This window comes from Schistocerca serialis, chromosome 1 (genome assembly GCF_023864345.2).
Source record: "Schistocerca serialis cubense isolate TAMUIC-IGC-003099 chromosome 1, iqSchSeri2.2, whole genome shotgun sequence".
NCBI lineage: Eukaryota > Metazoa > Arthropoda > Insecta > Orthoptera > Acrididae > Schistocerca > Schistocerca serialis.
The window spans coordinates 611634375-611655273 of NC_064638.1; positions in this window are offsets into that span (position 1 = coordinate 611634375).

The following is a 20899-nucleotide window of genomic DNA, read 5'->3' on the forward strand; positions in this document are numbered from 1 at the left end:
ATAAAGAGAAAGAAAAACCTGTAAAAGAAAATTACATGAGACTTGGAACCAACAGAAAACGGAACATGTACGGAAATGGATATACAATTTTCCTCAGAAGTAAGGTTTGTGACCATTTTATTCTAGAGTGAATGACGAATGAGTTCTCTGTCTGAACCATTGATGATTGTCTGGGCCCTGTAATTAATTGGGAAGTTTCAGCTGTGACGAAGAGAGCCTGCAATCTCTGAGTTTTTTTTGAAATCGTCCAAAAAGGCTTCGTCCACATCTGAAATTTTAGATCTGTCGTAAACTGAACGAATTGTTCAAACGATCGATTTTCCCAACTGAATGCAGCGCTTAATAATAATAACAAATGTAAAGATCTTTTCTAGCAAGCCAGCCGCTGAATATTAAGACGAAGGGCTCCACCAGAGATTCTACTAGGCTGATTTCACGTAAATAATATATTTAAACTGTACACAGATAAAGGACAGAGAGAGAGAGAGAGAGAGAGTGAGAGAATCCTCCATTAGCATAATTGTTTCTCTGTCTTTTCACGGATCAGCCTAACTAGAAAACACGAAGCCCTGACTTTATTGTACCGATTTATGTGTGAGAGGGAAAGAGCGATAAAGGCGACAGATACACTTCTGTACAGACAAAACATTACACCAAGTTAGCGGCAAGCTGCATTCATATAGACTTTCATCATTTACAAAAGCAGAGTAGAATTCATTATAATGGCCAATCCGTGACAGGACACGTTTTTGGACGTTTTTAAAATAATTTTGTTCTCTGTTTCATGTGAACTACGACGAGACAACTTAACTTGGAAAAAAAGAAGAAATACTCGCAGGCAAATTAAGTGGATCTACAAATAAAACCAGCACGCTGCATTTACCTGTATAAGTACTATAAGAAAGTAGCCACAAAAGTCGGCTGGAGATGTAACAGCAAGTATGCAACATGGATTAGATCCATTAGTAATTATCATGAGACAGATGCAGATGATAACCGAGAGCATGAATAATATGAAAACCGACATTAATGGGAAGTTAGCCTCAGTTACCGAGGGGCAAAATGATTTGAATGCGAAATTAGCCTCAGTTACTGAGGGGCAGGAAAATCTGAAAGCTGAGATTAAGCAGCAGTTACATGACAGTTTTTCCGAATTAGAGCAGTGGATAGAGGCGAAGACAAAGGAACTTAAAGATCAGGCCGAAGAGACGGAACGAAAATTAACTGCACAAATAGAATTGGTTAAAGCTCAATGTGAGGAATCTACTCAACGCGTACGTGTAGAAATGAAGGAGTATGTGGCTATTAAGATAGATACCGTACGGGAACAGGTGGAAATGGTTCCGCAATTAGTACAAAAGCAAGATGCCATGTCATGTGCAATTGCGCAACTTCCTGAATTGGCACGTACGCAGACGAACCTAAAGGAAAGTGTTGAACATCTGACCGAACGTCAAGACGTTATAGACCACCAAATTAATGTATTAACGGGTAAATTATCCGAAATCACATTAGAAAACAAAAGGCTAATGTGTGAAAACGTTGAGCAAAATGTTAAAGCAGCATTCCAGAGTCTATGCGGCAAACAGGAAGAGAATTTGTTTGCGAAAGGACTTGAGGAAGTGCGACAGCAGTTAGGTGCTGATTTCGAGCATTGGAAACAAACGATAGAAGAGTCGATACGCGTTTCACAACAAGGCTCAGAACAAATGAATACCGGCCAGCAGCAGAAGTTGGCAGCGTCTGTAGAGCCAGTTACTGCACATTCGCACACGATACCGACTTGTGTGAGTAACTCGAATATTAAATTGCCACGAGCTAGTTGTTCGCGTGAAGTTTTATCTGACGGAGATTACGAAAGCCTTTGCCATGCCAAAGAAAAAAATGATAAATCATCGGCAATTCCAGATTTTTAACACTGACAAAAGGGGGGTCCATCCGATTGTTTTTATCCGAAGTTTTAGAGGAGTGCTACCCAGAAATTGGTCGGAGTGGCAGAAAATCAGTTTCGTGACTGGGTATATACAAGGTTCGGGGGCGATCTGGGCCTCGGACATGACTTCTGTTTGCTCGACATATGACGATTTTGAGAAAGCGTTTTTAGCAAAATTCTGGTCAGAAGGGGTACAGGAACGCCTAAGGCAGGAGGTGCTCTACCCAGAGCCTTTCTCTTTTTCAAAAGGAAGCCTTAGGAAGTATTTTGAAAAATATATAAACAAAACTAGATATTGGGACAGACCTATGCCTTTGCCAGACATAATAAACATACTTAAGGCAAGATTACCAACTAACATCCGGAATCAATTAATTTACGGGAACGATAAAGACTTGGAGTCGTTCCTCACGACGTTAGATCATATAGACATTATACAAGAGAGCAACCAGAAAGCCCGTAACAACAGATTCCAATATAGGGAGATAGAACCTCCGCCAAATGGTAGGCAAGGGAACGCACAGAGATCGATAAATAGTGGAGAAACCGCTCAAAATCTCAATAATAATACCGGCAATAGTGTTGCGAGGGGCTGTCCAAGGAACAACAGGAATGGGAAACGATACAATCCCGTATGGGGGAACGAAAGGAATTTCAGACCGCAAGCCTGGAACAATAACAGTAATAAAAAGTGGAATCAACCGGGGGGAATAGATTCAAATAACCAACATCAGTGGGGACGGACATCCACGAATCAACCGGTAATTACCGAAGTGACGGACGATGTCAACCACCAGGCGAATCAAAATCCAACAAACTTGTAAGGACCCACTCGTGCCCCGGAGGAGCGGTCAACAATTGGTTGAGGGGCAACAGGATATGTGTACCCATGCTAACGTATAATGATGGACGATTACTGGCAGATGAATTGACCGAGGACTTAGAACTCCAAGATGAGGATAAGGAACAGGTGGCAGTAGCCGAAGTGCAAGTCATTTTGGAGACTGTACCTATAGTGGCGGTTTTGGACACAGCTGCAACCACGAATGTTATTTCGGAGGTTCTATTCAACAAGATCAGAAATATAAGACGAGTACCAATTTTTCCAGTTCAAAATTGCAGAATAATAGGCGCCGTTGGGGCTAGATCGGCTAATGTAAAAGTGCAGTCACTACTTAGTGTAGAAGTCGGAAATGTAGCAATATTAAGCACATTCCTTGTTGTAAAAAATTTGGTGGTAGACTGCATTATAGGAGTCGACAGCCAGTTCTCTTACAGGAAGAGTTTTCCTTTTGGTCATTGCTAATTCTTTTGGAATGAATGTTGCATGTGAATTCGAATATCCCTGTTCCTTCTACTCTTCCCATTGTGGGCCGCGTAGAAGATCAACTACAGAGGGGGCCGCGTAGAAGACCGACTACAAATGTGGACGTCGGGGACATGCAAGACCCGGGGGAGTTTAGCACCGCAAGATATTGTACCAGGAGCAAGATTGTAAAACGAGAATTCACGTTATTTATTGAAAAACGTTTTTTTTTGCTAGAGGCACAAACCACTCTTCTCCAAATCGTGATACAAATTGATCCCTGTCTTTCCTTTAGAGATCTATTTCAAAATTATATTTTTTTTCTTCTATAGGCTTTCCTATCTTCTATGTACCGTAGGCTGGGGGTCTAGGCTTAAGAGGTTTTCCAAGGTTTCCCTGCTTAAGAAAGTTCCCGAATGGGTAGACCCTGACATCAGTTCATGAAAGATCATCTTCCTTGGTTGTGCACAGCAAATATAACACCTAGATGCACGTAAAAGCAATACAGCCGCGGTACCGGTCTCTTCATTTCTTCTATCTTCGACATTTCTTTTCTTCGTCTGTCTCAAATATAATATTCTTTTTCAGTCGGAGGACTGACAATCATCACTTCCGGGTTATCCACGCTAATAGATAGCTCGCGAAGTGTGTTCGGTGAATCAAAATTGAGCTCACAAACTTCGCTCGCTGCGAGGGGCATTGTAATCTCCCCACGGAAAATTACCCTCTACCACGCAATAATTAATAATGGTCAACCAAATCATCCACATGTATTTACGTTTGAAAAGTATCTGATCAGATTTTCTAGTAATATATGCGCCGACAGCTCGTCGACGCCAAAGTATTTTTCTAGTACGTTTATTCTTTGGAACAACAGAGGTACAGAAATGTATGCTTCATGGTTATTATAGAGAGAGAGAGGAACAGCTTCGGAAGTATCGGTTGGAAGATTGTCGGATTGCTAAAGGAGATTTATTTACTCTTCTTCGCGCTAAAGCGTACTAGGAAAGTTTGTGCCGCTAGCGTGATAGATAAAGAGAAAGAAAAACCTGTAAAAGAAAATTACATGAGACTTGGAACCAACAGAAAACGGAACATGTACGGAAATGGATATACAATTTTCCTCAGAAGTAAGGTTTGTGACCATTTTATTCTAGAGTGAATGACGAATGAGTTCTCTGTCTGAACCATTGATGATTGTCTGGGCCCTGTAATTAATTGGGAAGTTTCAGCTGTGACGAAGAGAGCCTGCAATCTCTGAGTTTTTTTTGAAATCGTCCAAAAAGGCTTCGTCCACATCTGAAATTTTAGATCTGTCGTAAACTGAACGAATTGTTCAAACGATCGATTTTCCCAACTGAATGCAGCGCTTAATAATAATAACAAATGTAAAGATCTTTTCTAGCAAGCCAGCCGCTGAATATTAAGACGAAGGGCTCCACCAGAGATTCTACTAGGCTGATTTCACGTAAATAATATATTTAAACTGTACACAGATAAAGGACAGAGAGAGAGAGAGAGAGAGAGTGAGAGAATCCTCCATTAGCATAATTGTTTCTCTGTCTTTTCACGGATCAGCCTAACTAGAAAACACGAAGCCCTGACTTTATTGTACCGATTTATGTGTGAGAGGGAAAGAGCGATAAAGGCGACAGATACACTTCTGTACAGACAAAACATTACACCAAGTTAGCGGCAAGCTGCATTCACATAGACTTTCATCATTTACAAAAGCAGAGTAGAATTCATTATATACTGCAGGGGAGGTCTCGTTTGTTTTCGGTTCTAATCTCGATGGAGGCAGATAGACTATCAATAAAGCAATTTTAAGTCCGCCCCAGTAGCTGAGTGGTCAGCGTGACGGATTGCCGTCCTCTGGGCCCGGGTTCGATTCCCGGCTGGGTCGGAGATTTTCTCCGCTCAGGGACTGGGTGTTGTGTTGTGTTCATCATCATTTCATCCCCATCCGGCGTGCAGGTCGCCCAATGTGGCGCCGAATGTAATAAGACCTGCGATATGGCGGCCGGACCTGCCCCGCGAGGGGCCTCCCGGCCAATGACGCCAAACGCTCATTTCCATTTCCAAGCAATTTTAAGAAATTCTCGCGACTCCAGTATGTTTTTTTGCTCCCTTTTTCTGTACCGGCGCATTGTGGATGTCAATATGAAACTCTTGTAGAATTTCATACTTGTTACTGCCTTCTTTTTCCGCTTCTGTCAATAACTGAATTGACTTAAGTGTGGCACTGAATGACTTTTAACTGAATTTCGGTATGAATCTCACACATTTCTAAATTTGCAAACTTTCATGGTAGGTCAGCAACGGTAGTCCAGTATGACTGGTCTGAACGTTGACACAGACCGTTTGGTGGCCGAATGAGCATTATATTTTGTTAATTCGTAACGATCTGGGGTACTTTGTCTTAATAAAACTGTTTAGTTATCTCGATAAGCTGAAATTCATTTTTATTATTACAGTTCACACTAATTAGCCTTTCTCCTTTCATTTATATCTTATAATTACGTGTTGTGTTTGACACACTAATCAGCATTAATATAGACTTAGACATGATTGAAAACAGACTGACAAAGTTCGGATGGTTTTTAAATTTCGCGTCTCAGCAAAGTATGTTGGTAGCATTTCGTCGCCTTGCCTGTTATGCTGTGTAGCAGACTTTAAAGCTGTGCGGATCAGCATAACGAAAAGGCTAGGGGTCTCGCTCGTTTTGTCCACGACTGTACTTCTCAGCGACTGTACTATCTTATAATCGAAGCAAAATTAGTGGGACACATGTGTCCCAGCACACATTATTTGTAAAGATTAGCAAGACAATTGATTAATGGGTATTCATCCAGGAAAAAGAGGGGATCAATGTCCACTTTCTTCCCAGCAAACAGAGGAGTCTCTAGTGTGCCAGATGACGTCCGGCTCGTGAACGTAGGTAAACATGTACAGAAAGACAGTGGCACTAGGAAGCGATGCAGATTCTGCAGCACAAACTCTAAAGAGAAGAGAACAAAAGTTGTTTGCACTGCTTGTGGTGTACCACTCTGTGCCACACCATGTTTTTTCAAGTTTCATGGCATGTAAAGTTTTGTAAGTATTGATCGTGTACCATGAAAACTGAAATGTAATGAATATTTTTTACACTGGCTCTACACAAACAAAAAGATTACATGCATGTATAATTTGTAGTTATTTTATTCTCTGCAAAATCCTGTTTATGGCTAAAAAAATAAAATTACAAAATCAGTCCGTCAGCAGAAAAGGTACCTTGCGTTGGTTCATGGGACGTGTGTGTCCCACTTCCTGTTGTGAAAAAATGGAGAACTTAAAAAATATTTTGGTGGTGAAAATGTAATAATGGGACTGAAAAGAAACTGTTATCACCTTAATATTTTAAAAATCTGTAAAAAATGAGTTTTATCCATGAAAGGTTTGAAATGAGTCTCATCTTAATTTCACACATGCCCCAGGTGTTCAAATATGCATAGACTTCTTTGTAATTTTTTTCTGACAGTGTCATCTACTGGGTGATTGTAATTAACTGATGCTGTTCCAAGTGCTGCAGTGCGGGCTGTATACACGCAGTACACTGAAACATCGTAAGTACGCTCATGAATCACCTCGGAGTATATTAACGAAAATAATAGTTCCACTTTGTGCCACGAGGTGGAAGTATGGCGCTGTAAGCAGTAAGAATGTGATGTAGGTGCACGAAAACCGGAAGGAACGATCGAACACTTGCTAACACGGGTTCTGGCACGATTATTAGGATATGATCACAAGTTACAACATAGTCGACAATTGCTCGCAGCATATGCTGTATAAACAGAGCGATATGTAGTCGTATGCTATTCTTGAGATCAGTGACAGTTCGTACGCATCCCTGATAGGTACAACCTTTCAGATATCCCCACAACCAGATGTTGTTGTTAAAAAAAATTCATTCTGGAAAGACGTTGTTGTTGTTGTTGTGGTCTTCAGTCCTGAGACTGGTTTGATGCAGCTCTTCATGCTATTCTGTCCTGTGCAAGCTTCTTCATCTCCCAGTACCTACTGCAACCTACATCCTTCTGAATCTGCTTAGTGTATTCATCTCTTGGTCTCCCTCTACGATTTTTATCCTACACGCAGCTCTCCAATACTAAATTGGTGATCACTTAAAGCCTCAGAACGTGTCCTACCAACCGATCCCTTATTCTAGTCAAGTTGTGCCACAAACTCCTCTTCTCCCCAATTCTGTTCAATACCTCCTCATTTCCCCAAATAGCAAAACTCCTTTACTACTTTAAGTGTCTCATTTCCTAATCTAATTTCCCCATTATCACCCGACGTAATTCGACTACATTCCATTATCCTCGTTTTGCTTTTGTTGATGTTCATCTTATTTCCTCCTTTCAAGACACTGTCCATTCCGTTCCACTGCTCTTCCAAGTCCTTTGCTGTCTCTGACAGAATTACAATGTCATCGGCGAACCTCAAAGTTTTTATTTCTTCTCCATGGATTTCAATTCCTACTCCAAAGTTTTCTTTTGTTTCCGTCACAGCTTGCTCAATATACAGATTGAATAACATCGGGGACAGGCTACAACCCTGTCTCACTCCCTTCCCAACCACTGCTTCCCTTTCATGCCCCTCGACTCTTATAACTGCGATCTAATTTCTGTACAAATTGTAAATAATCTTTCGCTCCCTGTGTTTTACCCCTGTCACCTTCAGAATTTGAATGAGAGTATTCCAGTCAACATTGTCAAACGCTTTCTCTAAGTCTACAAATGCTAGAAACGTAGATTTGCCTTTCCTTAATCTATCTTCTAAGATAAGTCGTAGGGTCAGTATTGCCTCACGTGTTCCAATATTTCTACGGAATCCAAACTGTATCACATGAATTTAGATCGGGGGTTCTGGAAGGCCACAAATCTTGAAATTTCCTAGGGATGGTGCCGTCGTTATGAAGCGTTTCGCAAAGTAAATCTTTCACCTGGCAAGCGACATGTAGTGTCGCACCATCTTGCATCAAAATAGTGGTGTGGACACAGTTGCTTCTTCCAAAGCTGGAATCGCGTGTTGCACAAGGAGATGCTTACAACGTGCAGATATGACTGTACGCCTAACAGGGCAGCGAGGTGTTGTCTCTTCGAAGAATGAAAGGACTTGTGCAACCACACCCCATGGTCACATAATCTGAGTGCAGTGGATGTTCCGCACATGTGGCCGCGTCTCGTCCATCCAAAGAATATTCCCTGGCTACATGTCATCCTTTTCAAAGCACGCCAAAAGACGAAGGGCAAAGTCACGGCATTGTAGCCTTTCTTGGGGCTTCATTTGGAGCACATTCTGAAGTGCACATTCTGAAACTTGTAGGAATACCGCTGTAAAATGCACTGTAAAATCTTTTGAATTGTCGACCAGTGGACAGACAGTTCGAGTGACGCAGCTCGAGCACTGGCTGCAGGATTTGAGGCAGGTGCTGCACGGTCGACCGTAGCTGCTGCAACTTCATCAACAGCTGTTATGGGAAAGGGCCGTCTCCCTCTCTCCCTGCTCCACCACCCAATTCGCCTGTTTCTTTAAATTTGTTGATCATATTCTTAAGCCCATTTACTGACATGGTTCCTCTTCGCAGCTGTTTCTGTCGCCGATATTCCCGCAAGCCAGCGCTGCTATTGCTGACATAGTGCTCTGAGCACTATGGGACTTAGCATCGGAGGTCATCAGTCCCCTAGAACATAGAACTACTTCAGCCTAACTAACCTAAGGACATCACACACATCCATGCCCGAGGTATGATTCGGACCTGCGACCGTAGCAGTCGCGTGGTACCGTCTAGAACCGCTCGGTCACCGAGGCCGGTCTACCGGTTTCATAAAACAATTTCACCTGCAGCACACCGTCTTTCTTCTCGACAGCAATTTCTTTCGTAAGAAAAATTTCAACGTTCTTACCCCTTTACACCAACAGTTACTTTTACAAAAGAAATCGACATGGGCCGCCAAGCAACAAACACCATACTGATGTCAAAACATCATTCTGGAAACATCCCCCAGGTTGTGGCTAAGCCATGTCTCCGCAGTATCCTTTCTTTCAGGAGTGCTAGTTCTGCAAGGTTCGCAGGAGAGCTTCTGTAAAGTTTGGAATGTAGGAGACGAGATACTGGCAGACGTAAAGCTGTGAGTACCGGGCGTGAGTCGTGCTTCGGTAGCTCAGATGGTAGAGCACTTGCCCGCGAAAGGCAAAGGTCCCGAGTTGTATCTGAAATTAAGAGTTTTCCAAATTAGTATACCGCGGTTACTTTCATGTAATCAAAGTAAATATACACTCCTGGAAATTGAAATAAGAACACCGTGAATACATTGTCCCAGGAAGGGGAAACTTTATTGACACATTCCTGGGGTCAGATACATCACATGATCACACTGACAGAACCACAGGCACATAGACACAGGCAACAGAGCATGCACAATGTCGGCACTAGTACAGTGTATATCCACCTTTCGCAGCAATGCAGGCTGCTATTCTCCCATGGAGACGATCGTAGAGATGCTGGATGTAGTCCTGTGGAACGGCTTGCCATGCCATTTCCACCTGGCGCCTCAGTTGGACCAGCGTTCGTGCTGGACGTGCAGACCGCGTGAGACGACGCTTCATCCAGTCCCAAACATGCTCAATGGGGGACAGATCCGGAGATCTTGCTGGCCAGGGTAGTTGACTTACACCTTCTAGAGCACGTTGGGTGGCACGGGATACATGCGGACGTGCATTGTCCTGTTGGAACAGCAAGTTCCCTTGCCGGTCTAGGAATGGTAGAACGATGGGTTCGATGACGGTTTGGATGTACCGTGCACTATTCAGTGTCCCCTCGACGATCACCAGTGGTGTACGGCCAGTGTAGGAGATCGCTCCCCACACCATGATGCCGGGTGTTGGCCCTGTGTGCCTCGGTCGTATGCAGTCCTGATTGTGGCGCTCACCTGCACAGCGCCAAACACGCATACGACCATCATTGGCACCAAGGCAGAAGCGACTCTCATCGCTGAAGACGACACGTCTCCATTCGTCCCTCCATTCACGCCTGTCGCGACACGACTGGAGGCGGGCTGCACGATGTTGGGGCGTGAGCGGAAGACGGCCTAACGGTGTGCGGGACCGTAGCCCAGCTTCATGGAGACGGTTGCGAATGGTCCTCGCCGATACCCCAGGAGCAACAGTGTCCCTAATTTGCTGGGAAGTGGCGGTGCGGTCCCCTACGGCACTGCGTAGGATCCTACGGTCTTGGCGTGCATCCGTGCGTCGCTGCGGTCCGGTCCCAGGTCGACGGGCACGTGCACCTTCCGCCGACCACTGGCGACAACATCGATGTACTGTAGAGACCTCACGCCCCACGTGTTGAGCAATTCGACGGTACGTCCACCCGGCCTCCCGCATGCCCACTATACGCCCTCGCTCAAAGTCCGTCAACTGCACATACGGTTCACGTCCACGCTGTCGCGGCATGCTACCAGTGTTAAAGACTGCGATGGAGCTCCGTATGCCACGGCAAACTGGCTGACACTGACGGCGGCGGTGCACAAATGCTGCGCAGCTAGCGCCATTCGACGGCCAACACCGCGGTTCCTGGTGTGTCCGCTGTGCCGTGCGTGTGATCATTGCTTGTACAGCCCTCTCGCAGTGTCCGGAGCAAGTATGGTGGGTCTGACACACCGGTGTCAATGTGTTCTTTTTTCCATTTCCAGGAGTGTATTTCTCTACCCTTCAATAAAAAACTCATCCAGTTTTTAAAAACGCTAAATAGCCTACTGTTTTGAAAGAGCGACTCAAGAAACACACATCAAAAAAAGTTTTGCACCACCCCTGTTCCTAGAACTCCTGAAAATAGACGCTGACGGTGGATATTTTTTCACAGACACAGACGCTTTGACCGTTCAGAGATATCACTAAACCAGCTCAAAGATGTAAACAACCATGCTTGAGCAGCGCCTATTAGACGGTGGGGGTCTGACAACAGATCGGTTCCAGTCATTCTACCAGGAAAGAGGTACACGGCTTGCGTTGTCTGTAGTTCAACCATGCCTAGATGGTCACTATCGCAGTTCGATCGCGTTCACATTGTTGCTTTGTGCCAGGAAGCGCTCTCAACAAGGAAAGTGTCCCGGCGTCTCGGAGTAAACCAAAGTAATGTTGTTCGAACATGGACGAGATACAGAGAGACAGGAACTGTCGATGACATGCCTCGCTCAGGCTGCCCAAGGACTACTACTGCAGTGGATGACCGCTACCTACCGATTATGGCTCGGAGGAACCATGACAACAACGCCACCATGTTGAATAATGCTTTTCGTGCAGCCACAGGACGCCGTGTTACGACTCAAATTGTGCGCGACGTCTATGGCGAGGTCCATCTTTGCAACCATGAAACCATGCAGCGCGGTACAGATCTGTCCAACAATATGCCGAATGGACCGCTCAGGATAGGCATCACTTTCTCTTGACCGATGAGTGTCACATATGCCTTCAACCAGATAATCGTCGGAGCCGTTTTTGGAGGCAACCCGGTCAGGCTGAACGCCTTAGACACACTGTCCAGCGAGTGCAGAAAGCTGCAGGTTCCCCGCTGTTTTGTAGTGGCATTATGTGGGGCCGAGGTAAGCCGCTGGTAGTCATGAAAGGCGTCGTAACGACTGTACGATACGTGAATGCCATCCTCCGACCGATAACAGTGCAACCATATTGGCAGCATATTGGCGAGACATTCGTCTTCGTGGGCGACAATTCGCCCCTCCCCCCCCCCCCCCCTCCCATGGTGCACATTTTATGAATGACTTCCTTCAGAATAACGACATCGCTCGACTAGAGTGGCCAGCACGTTCTCCAGACATGAACCTTATCGAACATGCCTGGGATAGATTGAGAAGGGCTGTTAACGGACGACGTGACCCACCAACCACTCTGAGGGCTCTACACCGAATCGCCGTTGAAGAGTGGGGCAATCTGGACCAACATTGCCTTGAAGAATTTGTGGATAGTATGCCACGACGAATACAGGCATGCATGAATGCAAGAGGCCGTGCTACTGGATATTAGAGGTACCGATGTGTGTAGCAATCTGGACCACCACCTCTGAAGTACTCGCTGTATGGTGGTACAACATGCAATATGTGGTTTTCGTGAGCAATAAAAAGTGCGAGAATGATGTTTGTGTAGATCTCTATTTCAATTTTCTGTACTGGTTCCGGAACTCCCGGAACTGAGGTGGTGCAAAACTTTTTTTGGTGTGTGTATTTTACCACCAAAGATACCATTTTTCTCACTCGTATCACTGCACACTGTTTAAGGTCTTTCATACAGTGTCAATAATCACTTGATTAAAACTACCATAATATACGTTTCACGAGCTGGAGTGAGTGGGGCTGCTATGATATAGTGTTCGGTCTGTGTGGTGCTCAACTAAGCGGCTATCAGCGCCCGTACAAATTCCCAACCTTTACTCAGTCCAAACTCGCCACATTCATGAATGATGATGAAGACAACGTAAACACCCAGTCATCTCGAGACAGGTGAAAATCCCTGACCCCGCCGGGAATCGAACCCGGGACTCCGTGCTCGGGAAGCAAGAACGCGACCGCGAGACCACGAGCTGCAGACTGCTATGGTATAGAAGTGGTGGAGTGGCGGGGTATTGTGGCAGTGATACTGGCCACTGGTGACTAGGAAAACCGGCTGCAACGTGAGACATCTTTATTCAGTTTTGCAGGAACCCAAAATTAGCGAGCAATGGAGGACATGGAGAGGAATGAGGATAGGTGGCGATGGATGGGAGTGTGAGCCGGCCGGGGAGCGTGCCGAGATAGTCCGTACATTTGCGATAAACTCTGTGTCCGGATGGCGCAACGGTAAACGCAACTGCCAAGTAACCACGACATCCCGAGTTCGAGTACCAGTGCGTTACACATTTCCACTCGTCGTCGCTGATCCGGTTGACAGACTTCCCGATCACATAAAACAACTGCAACTAATAGGCCTACGTACTTCCGAAACGAATAAACGAGAACGAAGAAAATGCCATGTATGTTCCAAAAACAAAAAAAAAGAACAACAGAATTGATGTGCAAACCTTGTGGAGTTGCGTTACATCTTGGAGACTGTTTTGCTTCTTGTCATTTGAAAGAGAAATTCTAATTCCCAGAGACAACGCAAATAAACAAGTACAGGGCTATTACAAATGATTAAAGCGATTTCATAAATTCACTGTAGCTCCATTCATTGACATATGGTCACGATACAGTACAGATACGTAGAAAAACTCATAAAGTTTTGTTCGGCTGAAGCCGCGCTTCAGGTTTCTGCCGCCAGAGCGCTCGAGAGCGCAGTAGGACAAAATGGCGACAGGAGCCGAGAAAGCGTATGTCGTGCTTGAAATGCACTCACATCAGTCAGTCATAACAGTGCATCGACATTTCAGGACGAAGTTCAACAAAGATCCACCAACTGCTAACTCCTTTCGGCGATGGTATGCGCAGTTTAAAGCTTCTGGATGCCTCTGTAAGGGGAAATCAACGGGTCGGCCTGCAGTGAGCGAAGAAACGGTTGAACGCGTGCGGGCAAGTTTCACGCGTAGCCCGCGGAAGTCGACGAATAAAGCAAGCAGGGAGCTAAACGTACCACAGCCGACGGTTTGTAAAATCTTACGGAAAAGGCTAAAGCAGAAGCCTTACCGTTTACAATTGCTACAAGCCCTGACACCCGATGACAAAGTCAAACGCTTTGAATTTTCGGCGCGGTTGCAACAGGATGCGTTCAGTGCGAAACTTGTTTTCAGTGATGAAGCAACATTTTTTCTTAATGGTGAAGTGAACAGACACAATGTGCGAATCTGGGCGGTAGAGAATCCTCACGCATTCGTGCAGCAAATTCGCAAATCACCAAAAGTTAACGTGTTTTGTGCAACCTTACGTTTTAAAGTTTACGGCCCCTTTTTCTTCTGCGAAAAAAACGTTGCAGGACACGTGTATCTGGACATGCTGGAAAATTGGCTCATTCCACAACTGGAGACCGACAGCGCCGACTTCATCTTTCAGCAGGATGGTGCTCCACCGCACTTCCATCATGATGTTCGGCATTTCTTAAACAGGAGATTGGAAAACCGATGGATCGGTCGTGGTGGAGATCATGATCAGCAATTCATGTCATGGCCTCCACGCTCTCCTGACTTAACCCCTTGCGATTTCTTTCTGTGGGGTTATGTGAAAGTGTTATATCCTAGCCAGTAATGCCACCCGAGCCCGCTCCCAAAAGGTTGGCAGCATCAAAGTCCGGACGCCGTCCGCATAAGCAGCGCCAGCGAGACAGGAAATCGCCGCAAGTCTGCGCGCGCCACCGCTGGCTTCTGGTTTCTTAAGCGCTGGAGTCGCGAGCGCTAGGACAGTTCTGTATTCGCCGCTCAGTTGTATACTCGCCACCGAATTGTGTACTTGCTAGTCAGTTGTGTGTTCATCGCAGCAGAGTTGTTGTTTGTCGTCAGCCGACGCTGACCTAGCCGCTCCGACTCGAACTAGACAGATTTCTGTAGACACGGAGTTCACTACTGTGTTTCTGTATCTTCGTTAATAAAGATAAGTACCGACTTTTATTTAATCAGAGTGTTTGGGTTTTCATCTTTCTGTTCACTGTTCCAGCGGACCGGTCGGCCCGCTATTAAAAGTGTGGCGGTGACTTCGTAAGCCGTTTCTACAGCGAATTGCTTGTCGCTACGAACGCCGCCACAAAAGAAAGATGCAGTGTTTAAGCCTCCTCTACCAAGAAACGTGCCAGAACTGCGAGCTCCTATCAACGATGCTTTCGAACTCATTGATGGGGACATGCTGCGCCGAGTGTGGGAGGAACTTGATTATCGGCTTGATGTCTGCCGAATCACTAAAGGGGCACATATCGAAAATTTGTGAATGCCTAAAAAAACTTTTTGAGTTTTTGTATGTGTGTGCAAAGCATTGTGAAAATGTCTCAAATAATAAAGTTATTGTAGAGCTGTGAAATCGCTTCAATCATTTGTAATAACCCTGTATATGAAAGAAACAAATTTTGTATTTATTTACGTATGTATATATTCGAAATTTCATGAAAGAAGGGAAACAGGGTTGAGAACTTATAAGAACTAACGATGAGATTAGTAAAACGTAACAATTTATAATCTCCCGATAATCTCAAGAACGGCCGGAGACAAGCCAAGTAATACGAATTAGCGCTGCCGGCTCCAAGCAAATAAATTTGTATGAGACGTATGGACAGCAAAGTGTTAAAACTTCAGTATAGCAGCGCCCCGCTCATGAACGTTGCAAATTAACGACAAAAAATGCAAAAAGTCAGTTTAAAAAATAATTACATAATAATTCAACCAAGATTAAATAAGTCGAGGTGTACCTCAACTGGGGCTTCTTAGGGACAATAGGCACTGTAGTTTGGATACGCAGCAAATGACATGTGGCCGGTTGAAACGTACACCTATAACCCGAAGGGCACTTCAGCACGGAGTAAGAGAGTGTGCAAATACAAACACGCACACACACAGGACCCAAACGTGTATACCTTTAGGCTGAGCGCACACAACTTTAGTTACAGGCGAAAACCAATAACTCGCCCCAGGAAGGGCCATAAGCTCTACAACAAACAGAAATTACAACCAGTAGCATCAAATACTCAATGCTAACAAACAATGATTTCGAGCACCAGATTAAAATTGCAAAATACTACCTTGGTACTTACAGAAATCTCCAGACTGACACACACACTGTCGAAAGTGAGTACTGAAACGCATAAAGGAAGCGGATTCCTGGCCAGCTCACACCGGGGCAGAATTAACGATCCTTAAGTACAGCCCATAATGAACAGTCTTCATGCATAATTTCAAATAAATATCAAGGATGCCAATAGCTTCGGGCTTCCAGGTAGTCACCAGGTAACACTGCCATCCCGCTCGTAGCTGCTAACAAGTTGTCCAGCCCATCCCGGCGTATTTAGCACACCACAGTTGACCTAAGCACTTCGTAACCAGGTTGCACGCGACAACAACAGCTCCTTGCCCGCTAAACTCGCCGGTAGCAACGGGCAATGCTGCAGGAAAACGCTGCCCCCCATAGGCCAACCGTCGGAGGTTTCAACTCGGTGTAGTCACCAGGACGCCAAGTAATCAGGCACACCTCTCCATATCCGGTCCCACACATCACACTCTACCGCACAGCACCACAGAGAACACATAACCAAGCAAAGATGGGCCAGAGTCCACTCGCATCTCCTATAAAGCTAAATGTTACATGCTAAATTGTTTTATAGCGACTCAGTGGTTTTTGTCATCCGCTAGTGCTATAGGCTTAACTGGCAAATTAACTAAATGTTAAATGATGCCGAGGAGAGGTTTCAGGAAAGTACGATTGCAGCAAAGAATACACTGAGAAAAAAAAGAAAAAAGAAGGAACGTGCACCACGAAGAAACTGTCAGAATGAGATGGAAAGCCTAGATGTGACGCAGATGTACAGACAAACAAAAGATCAGAATTTCAGAAAAACTGAATTATTGATTCAAGAGAAAGAGGTTCACAAATTGAGCAAGTCAGCAACGCGCTGGGCCACCTCTGGCCGTTATGCGAGCAGTTATTTGAGCAGTCATTGATCGATAGAGTTGTTCGATGTCCGCCTAATGAATGTCGTGCCAAATTCTGTCCAACAGGCGCGTTATATTGTCAGAATGCTTTAAATGTTCACAACTGGGGAAAGATCCGACGACCTTGCTGGCCAAGATAGGGTTTAACAAGCACGAAGACTAACAATAGAAACTCTCGCCGTGTCCGGGCCGGTATTATCTTCCTGAAGTGAAGGCCCATGATGGCTACCTATGAAGAGCTCAAAAATGGTTCAAATGGCTCCTAGCATTATGGGACTTAACATCTGAGGTCATCAGTCCCCTAGACTTAGAACTACTTAAACCTAACTAACCTAAGGACATAACACACATCCATGCCCGAGGCAGGATTCGAACCTGCGACCGTAGCGGTCGCTCGGCTCCAGACTGTAGCGCCTAGAACCGCACTGCCACTCCGGCCGGCGAATAAATGTTTTCTGAAATTTTTTATGAAATTATTTGTTTGTCAGTACATGGTCACCACTTCTACCGATTTCCGCCCCTTCGGATAATTCGTTCGTGGGCGTCCTTTTTTTTCTTTTTTTATTCTTAAACTAAATAGCGATTATAGTGTGGCAAACTACGTGCCGTTACTCCAGAAGCTAACTCTGTCCCAGTGCCAGTATCCAGGATATCACCGATCATTTCCAACAGGTATGGGCCAGGAGAGGGTATAACAGTTCAATGACATCCTTTCCAACCGAATAAGCGCATGCATCCAAGGCAGAATGGGCGCAACATGAGACTGAAAGGTGGGCTCATACTGCCAAGTTGTTTGTAAATTTGACACAATATCGTAGTCACTGAAATAGATGCCCTCTTAACCCTTGAAGTTTCATTTCGTTTCCGCCTCCCCTTCTGGGGAGTGTATCTTCTTTTAAACGACCACAGCCAACCATCCTCTGCGATTCCCTCCACAAACTTACGCAAAAGACTGATAAAAGTATGTTATTTATTTATCTAACTTGATGATACTAGAAGTTTCAAGCCGAGTTTCCCATCGATACTTTATAATTAAAGCATTGTACGTTATTTTGGGCAATTATTCTCTATATCTTATGCGAACAATAAAGTACGTGAAAATATTTTATCTAGGTAGTTGTTTTCTGGGATTCATTTTACGTATATCATTAAGAAATCACCAAAGTTGATTGTAAGTCTGCGTATACCGGATTGGCTGAGGAACTGAATCATGAACTGAGTACTTCTTTTTGCACGCAACCTGACCCCAAATGTCAAAATAGTTAATGTCAGAGTTTCTTGTCAAACTTTCAACCGAGAAAGAGTGAGAATCTGTTAATTTCAATTTCTTTGCTACTATCAAGTACTGCATAGAGTCGGCTAGACTGTCGGAGAAGGTTAACAACCATTTATGGATTATGTGTTTCACGAAAAGTTCGCCGACAGCCAGCAAAATACCTCTCGTTACATATCGGCACTAGTTGCAACATTACGTGTCCTTACGAAACGACTGTTGCCAGTCTCAGCGATGTAACAGTTGTGACATTATTGTAGCGTGGCATAGCCTTGTGTTGGATTCTTCAGTTTCTTTATGTGAGCTGTATTGAAAGCAATAAAGTTCGATTATTTGGTTATATAGTTGTATGTAATAGTGAATTATGGATAAAGACTACTTTAGTAAGCTGAGCTGAGCCTGCGGAGAATTCCGTGGCCGGTAGATGCGTAGATGGCAGGGCACATGAAGGGAGAGTGGTAATGGTGGGGTCTGTGGGAACGTGCAGTAGGGGAAATGCTGAGTGGTGGAGGAGAAGAGCCGTTTTACACTGAAGCCTACGCTACCATTTTTTGTAATTATTAAGAAGAGCCTCTCCACGCCCATGCTTGCATGGTGACTGTTCAAAAAGATCTGTCACCTCTGCTTTAGTCAGTATCTAAATAGAATTCCACTTGAAAATGCAGCGATTTGTTTTAGCGTGACTTGTTAACCGTTTGTAACTGTTAGAGAAGCATAATGAATGGTAAATTTTGAGTAAACCCTTCACACTTCTCTTGGCGCCATGTTAAGTTTTGCTTCTTTTAGCAAAACACAGTGGACCTTACAGTCTCACCTCACTAATATGTTGTACAATCGCAATTGAGAGAGAATTCTGAAATAGTGATCTATTAAGTTTATTAAGTGAGGAACTGAGGAAAAATGAGGTCAGTATCTTATGAAAAAGCACATCAACGATACAAAGTATATGTGTAATTTCTTTAAAGTCAGTACTGCCATTAGACTATTGTTTACTTACAGTGTTACATTTACACTTACACAATCATGATTTCCGCTTCAAAGTGCCATTATCAAGTATTTTAAGTGTTATAAATTTCCTAAGATAGCATACTGTCGTATTAAAATACTCTATTAGACACATTGTCTATGAGTCGATTTTTCTGGCAGAGCCTACTGCTTTGTATCTTGACTCAAGATGGTGTACTCAGTAATGAAACAAAGCAGTAGGTTCTACCAGAAATATCGACTCTAAGACAACGTGCCTAATAGTGTATTTTAGTACGACAGTATGCCATCTTAGGAAATGTATAACACTTAAAATACTTGATAATGGCACTTTGAAGCCGCAATCATGATTGTGTAAGTGTAAATGTAACACAGTAAGTAAACAAAAGTCTAATGGCGGTACTGACTTTAAAGAAATATATTATGACTGTGGCCCCGCATTATGAAAAAATTATATATGTGTAATTTTTTCCCTTATGTTGTTCTAAAACCCACGTTTCTTGTTTCACCATCTATCAATGACCCTTAATAATTACATTCTTTCATCAACAAAGTCTGTAGTTAGTACAATAACACATTAGATAATGAAGTGTTGGCCGGCCGTTCTAGGCGCTTCAGTCTGGAACCGCGCGACCGCTACGTTCGCCGGTTCGAATCCTGCCTCTGGCATGGATGTTTGCGATGTCCTTAGGTTAGTTAGGTTTAAGTAGTTCTAAGTTCTAGGGGACTGATGATCTCAGATGTTAATTCCCATATTGCTCGGAGCCATCTGAACCATTTGAATGAAGTTTTGTGTAGCAACCATACAGCTAAGTCCTCTCCCCTTTGCATGTTATCATTTGCCAAAATCTCATTTCGATATCTCAAACAGTTTATGAAATATGATGAATGTGTAGATATTTCACTCTGGCTTTATCGCTCGCGCATCGCGACAGCAAATGAGAGTGCTACGCCATATCAATTTTCTCGAGATCAGTGACAGATAGCGATGTCCACTCAAGTCTAAAGAAAAATTCAGTATGTGAGCTAAATTTCGTATACAACAAATACTGTGTTACAGGCACCAAACGCAAAATCGTAGCTACCGCTATTTTTAATTTAAAACTTTTTCGAATTTCGCGCAGTGTCTTACTATCCACATAAATGTCACAGTAACTATGACCATTAATGACCATTAACGAAATGATTGACACACCATCATGAACGTGACATATAAAGCTACAACTAAAGCAAAAATAGCATTTTTTTACCAAATAATTCCTGTAAAATCTTCTGGGAGAGATTGCAGAGTCTGTGCCTTGATTCTGACATCGCCGACCGGCCGAAGGGTTCCAGACAACGTCGGCCTCCCCTTCCGAGCAAACGAATGAACTCGCCCAGCGCTTTAGACAAAAACTGGCCACTCTGCATCGCCCACCGTATCCTGCACGGACTCTATTCCCTCCACACTTATAAAATGTCACCTCATCGTGAAACTTTTACACAATTTGATTTCATTTCTGTTCCCGCATTCTGAATTCACAGAGTTTTTTCTGTGATGAATACACTGACGGGTAAAGAAATCGCAAGACCAAGGAGCTGTGCGACATATATGAAAAGTTGGTAGGCGCATTTCTATGTCTGAAAGATGATGAGTAACCAAATTTCGCGCCAGTCGCAGAAGAGTGGCACAAATAGCGCCACTATGAGAATGCAAATAAAGTTTGTTTTAAACACAGGCTGTAATGGTCGTCAGTGTTAGTCACCTTT